Source organism: Oncorhynchus clarkii, chromosome 7 (genome assembly GCF_045791955.1).
Source record: "Oncorhynchus clarkii lewisi isolate Uvic-CL-2024 chromosome 7, UVic_Ocla_1.0, whole genome shotgun sequence".
Lineage (NCBI taxonomy): Eukaryota > Metazoa > Chordata > Actinopteri > Salmoniformes > Salmonidae > Oncorhynchus > Oncorhynchus clarkii.
In genome coordinates, this window is record NC_092153.1 from 60,404,889 (window position 1) to 60,411,590 (window position 6,702).

The window sequence follows — 6,702 nt, forward strand, 5'->3', positions numbered from 1 at the left end:
GCAATCACAAAAACCATCAAGCGCTATGATGAAACTGGCTCTCATGAGGACCGCCACAGGAAAGGAAGACCCAGAGTTACCTCTGCTGTAGAGGATAAGTTCATTATCCAAACTGCACCTCAGATTGCAGCCCAAAATGCTTCACAGAGTTCAAGTAACAGACATATCTCAACATCAGCTGTTCAGAGAAGACTGCGTGAATCAGGCCTTTATGGTCGAATTGCTGCAAAGAAACCACTACTAAATGACACCAACAAGAAGAGACTTGCTTGGGACAAGAAATACAAGCAATGGACATTAGACTGGTGGACATCTGTCCTTTGGTCTAATGAGTCCAAATTTGAGATTGTTGGTTCCAACCGCCGTCTCTTTGTAAGAAGCAGAGTAGGTGAAATGAGTCACATACACATGGTTAGCAGATGTTAATGCGAGTGTAGCGAAATGCTTGTGCTTCTAGTTCCGACAATGCAGTAATAACCAACAAGTAATCTAGCTAACAATTCCAAAACTACTACCTTATAAGACACAAGTGTAAGGGGATAAAGAATATGTACATAAAGATATATGAATGAGTGATGGTACAGAGCGGCATAGGCAAGATACAGTAGATGGTATTGAGTACAGTATATACATATGAGATGAGTATGTAAACAGTGGCATAGTTAAAGTGGCTAGTGATACATGTATTACATAAAGATGCAGTAGATGATATAGAGTACAGTATATACGTATACATATGAGATGAATAATGTAGGGTATGTAAACATTATATTAGGTAGCATTGTTTGAAGTGGCTAGTGATATATTTTACATAATTTCCCATCAATTCCCATTATTAAAGTGGCTGGAATTGAGTCAGTGTGTTGGCAGCAGCCACTCAATGTTAGTGGTGGCTGTTTAACAGTCTGATGGCCTTGAGATAGAAGCTGTTTTTCAGTCTCTCGGTCCCAGCTTTGATGCACCTGTACTGACCTCGCCTTCTGGATGATAGCGGGGTGAACAGGCAGTGGCTCGGGTGGTTGTTGAACGGATGATCTCTGCGTGTGTAGTTCCCACCGTGAAGCATGGAGGTGGTGGTGTGATGGCGTGGAATGCTTTGCTAGTGACACTGTCAGTGATTTATTTAGAATTCAAGGCACACTTAAACAGCATGGCTATCACAGCATTCTGCAGTGAGACGCCATCCCATCTGTTTGGCACTTAGTGAGACTATCACTTGTTTTTCAACAGGACAATGACCCAACACACCTCAAGAAGTAGAGTGATGGAGTGCTGCATCAGATGACCTGGCCTCCACAATCACAATGGTTTTGGATGAGTTGGACTGCAAAGTGAAAGAAAAGCAGCCAACAAGTGCTCAGCATATGTGGGAACTCCTTCAAGACTGTTATAAAAGCATTCCAGGTGAAGCTGTGCAAAGCTGTCATCAAGGCAAAGGGAGGCTACTTTGAAGAATCTAAAATATATTTTTATTTTTCACTTTTTTGGTTACTAAATGATTCCATGTGTCATTTCATAGTTTTGATGTCTTCACTATTATTCTACAATGCAGAAAATAGTAAAAATAAAGAAAAACCCTTGAACGTGCAGGTGCCCAAACTTTTGACTGGTACTGTATATGGTAGGATATTAAGACAGTATGGGCAGTAGGCTACATTAATAGAAAATGTGTGTACAGCAGCTGCTATGTAAATTTAGCCTTGACTAGAATGGAGTATATAAAAAACACATATGAAGTGGGTAAAACCATATGTAAACATTATTAAAGTGACCAGTCTTCAATGACTATATAAGAGCACAAGGCGAGACCCAAAATACAGACACAGGAGGCAGATGGTTGAGCGGCGATATTTATTAAAACAAAGGGAGTAGGCCGGGGACAGGCGAGAGTTCATAAACCAGGTCAGAGTCCAAACAGTACCAGGCAATCTCGAGGTCAGGCCAGGCAGGGGTCAGAAACCAGATCCAAGTCCAAAACAGTACAAGGGGATAGGCAGGCTAGTTCAGAGTTAAAACAGGCAAGGGTCAAAACCAGGAGGATTAGGAACAAACAGAGACTGGGAAAAATAGGAGCAAGGAAACAGCTGATTGACTTGGCAAACAAGACAAATTGGCAGAGCGAGGCAGAAAACATGAATAAATACACCAGGGATAATAAGCGACACCTGGAGGGGGTGGAGACAATCACAAGGACAGGTGAACCAGATCAGGATGTGACAGACTCTGTACATAAGGCAGCAGACTGGGTGCTGGGTTGAGTACCAGGGGGCCAGGGTTGGGGATTTCCTTTCTAAATGTAATCCGTTAGCTAGTAGTTACCTGTCCAAAATTGTAATCAGTAATGTATCTTTTGGATTAGCCAAACTATGTAACATAATCTGATTACTTTCCCCTTAAGAGGCACTGGCACAGACCGTCATAAAATCAGATTTGAACCCTAACCACACTGTTAACCCTAATGCCTAACCTGAACCTTAAATTAAGACCAAAAAGCACTTTTGTTTGACTTTGCAGCTGGCTCATCTAGCAGAATATTTTTTGATGCATGCCAGCAAAGCCAGTACACAATACAACAATAAACAATACATTAATTTTACTATAACGGTGAAACACGTTGCCCACAAACTGTTAAATAACTGTTAGAGCTTTCTTTTCAGCACCATGGAGTGAATCCTTACCACTGACCACTTGGCTATCAGCGGAGCCTTGACTTGCAGTGAAACAGTTCATTCAGCCTCATTTCTGCATTTTTAAAAAACATAGCTGATATGGCTGACTTGGTTAAACAAATGTGGTTTCTACTGACAATTGAGATGTACAAACTATGGCATAAGGGGACAATCCATAATTTTGATTAAGATATTCATGAGCGAGCTAGGACGGACATAGGCAATATAACTATTTGTTCAGCACATTTGAAATGTACAGCTACAGTATTCTCCCTGTACACCAAGTCAGAACTGGGGGGGAATATAAGCAGACAATGAAAGCTCTTACAGTATTCAATGATTACATTTCTCTAAAACAGGCTATAGGTTAAATATGCACATGGCCTACTAACAGGAAGCCTACTAACACACCACACTTAGTATTACTTTCTTAGCTACAGTATACATTTCTCCCTGGCAAATTACATCATTTATACAGCAGCATACAATACATTTTTGTGCTCACCTTGTGCTGTGCTCACTTGAACAGGAAGGTGGCGCAGCGGTCATTGATCCAAATTCCTTGAGCCCTTTTACTATCTTTTATTCACATTGAACGTCATCTTAGATCAATTTATGAGTGACAAACAGATCCATACGAAACCTTAGAAAGGAAGAGCAACAGCAGTGGTTTTCACATCCCAATTTAAAGCTGTCACCTGATACCCACTGGAGTCCAATGTGTAAATTATTTACAATACAGTGGTTAGAAAAAGTATGTGAACCCTTTGTAAATATCTGGATTGCTGCACAAATTGGTCATAAAATGTGAGCTGATCTTCATCTAGGTCACAACAATAGGCAAACAGTCTGTTAAGACTAATAACACAAACAATGATATGTTATTTTTATATCTTTATTGAACACACAGTGTAAACATTCACAATGCAGGGTGGAAAAAGTATGTCAACCCTTGGATTTAAAAACTGGTTGATTCTCCTTTCGCAAAAACAACCTCAACCAAACGTTTTCTGTAGTTGCGGATCAGACCTGCACAACGGTCAGGAGGAATTTTGGATCATTCCTCTTTACAAAACTGTTTCAGTTCAGGAATATTCTTGGGCTGTCTGGTGTGAACTGCTCTCGAGGTCATGCCACAGCGTCTCAATCGGGTTGAGGTCAACTCTGACTGGGACACTCCAGAAGGCGTATTTTCTTCTGTTGTTGATTTACGCCTGTGTTTTGGGTCGCTGTCCTATTGCATCACCCAACTTCTGTTTAGCTTCAATTGGCAGACAGCCTAACATTCTCCTGCAAAATGTCTTGATAAACTTGGGAATTCATTTTTCCGTTGATGATAGCAAGCTGTCCAGGCCCTGGGGCAGCAAAGCATCCCCAAACCATGATGCTCTCTCCACCATACTTTACAGTTAGGATGAGGTTTTGATGTTGGTGTGCTGTGCCTTTTTTTCTCTCCACACAGTGTTGTGTGTTCCTTCCAAACAACTCAACTGTAGTTTCCTCTATACACAAAATATTTTGCCAGTAGCGCTGTGGAACATCCAGGTGCACTTTTGCAAACTTCAGCAGTGGCTTCTTCCATGGTGTCCTCCCACGAACACCCTTCTTGTTTAGTGTGTTATGTATTCTAGACTCGTCAGAGATGTTGGCATATTCCAGAGATTTCTGTAAGTCTTTAGCTGACACTCTAGGATTCTTATTGAGCATTCTGCGCATTGAGCACTCTGCACTGTGTTCTTGCAGTCATATTTGCAAGATGGCCACTTCTAGGGAGAGTAACAACAGTGCTGAACTTTCTCCATTTATAGACAATTTGTCTTACCGTGGACTGATGAACATCAGGGATTTTAGAGATACTTTTGTAAGCCTTTCCAGCTTTATGCATGTCAACAAATCTTAATCTTAGGTCTTCTGAGATCTCTTTTGTTCGAGGCATGGTTCACATCAGGTAATGCTTCTTGTGAATAGCAAACTCAAAATGTGTGTTTTTTATAGGGCAAGGCAGCTCTAACCAACATCTCCAATCTGATCTCATTGATTGGACTCCAGGTTAGTTGACTCCTGACACCAATTAGCTTTTGGAGAAGTCATTAGCCTAGGGGTTCACATACTTTTTCGAACCTACACTGTGAATGTTTAAATGATGTATTCAATATAGACAAGAAAAATACAATAGTTTGTGTGTTATTAGTTTAAGCACACTGTGTTTGTCTAATGTTGTGACTTAGATGAAGATCTGATCAAATTTGATGACCAATTTATGCAGAAATCCAGGTAATTCCAAAGGGTTCACATACATTTTCTTGCCACTGTACATTTTGTGGGTACAATTTCTAAGATGCAAAGTGTTAAATCGTTTTTTTACTAACCAATTCAAATAACTCTGATGTCTTTCTTGAATTTATTATAGCAATGTTGTTGTTATGATGGAGTCAGTAGAATTGACCACATATTGTGCTGGCCCTAGTTGACTAATGCACGCCCGATGAAGGACATATTGACTGAAATCTAAACATACCATTCACTCCCAGTCTTTCCATTTGGCAGATTAAATCTATTTCTCTTAGTTTGGTAAAAATCAAGAGTGTTCTGAGTGGATTCAATGGTCATTCTGTGATTGCTGACCTCTCCACCCATTAACCTGCGCTGTGTGTGTATGTGTGTATGTGTGTGTGTGTGTGTGTGTGTGTGTGTGTTATGGTAGCCATGGCAACAGCACTCTCCGAGAGAAAGGCTTTGTGGCGTTTCCTGTGGTTATTAGATCTCAGAGCTGCAGGCTCCGCATGTCCCTCTAGGAACACCATGCACAGATAAACATGTCCACCTAGGAACACCATGCACAGATAAACATGTCTACCTGGGAACACCATGCACAGATAAACATGTCCACCTGGGAACACCATGCACAGATAAACATGTCCACCTGGGAACACCATGCACAGATAAACATGTCCACCTGGGAACACCATGCACAGATAAACATGTCCACCTGGGAACACCATGCACAGATAAACATGTCCCTCTGGGAACACCATGCACAGATAAACATGTCCCTCTGGGAACACCATGCACAGATAAACATGTCTGGGAACACCATGCACAGATAAACATGTCCCTCTGGGAACACCATGCACAGATAAACATGTCCACCTAGGAACACCATGCACAGATAAACATGTCCACCTGGGAACATCATGCACAGATAAACATGTCCACCTGGGAACACCATGCACAGATAAACATGTCCACCTGGGAACACCATGCACAGATAAACATGTCCCTCTGGGAACACCATGCACAGATAAACATGTCCACCTGGGAACACCATGCACAGATAAACATGTCCCTCTAGGAACACCATGCACAGATAAACATGTCCACCTGGGAACACCATGCACAGATAAACATGTCCACCTGGGAACACCATGCACAGATAAACATATCCACCTGGGAACACCATGCACAGATAAACATGTCCATCTGGGAACACCATGCACAGATAAACATGTCCACCTGGGAACACCATGCACAGATAAACATGTCCCTCTAGGAACACCATGCACAGATAAACATGTCCACCTGGGAACACCATGCACAGATAAACATGTCCACCTGGGAACACCATGCACAGATAAACATGTCCACCTGGGAACACCATGCACAGATAAACATGTCCCTCTGGGAACACCATGCACAGATAAACATGTCCCTCTGGGAACACCATGCACAGATAAACATGTCCCTCTGGGAACACCATGCACAGATAAACATGTCCCTCTGGGAACACCATGCACAGATAAACATGTCCCTCTGGGAACACCATGCACAGATAAACATGTCCCTCTAGGATAACCATGCACAGATAAACATGTCCATCTGGGAACACCATGCACAGATAAACATGTCCCTCTAGGAACACCATGCACAGATAAACATGTCCATCTGGGAACACCATGCACAGATAAACATGTCCATCTGGGAACACCATGCACAGATACACATGTCCATCTGGGAACACCATGCACAGATAAAC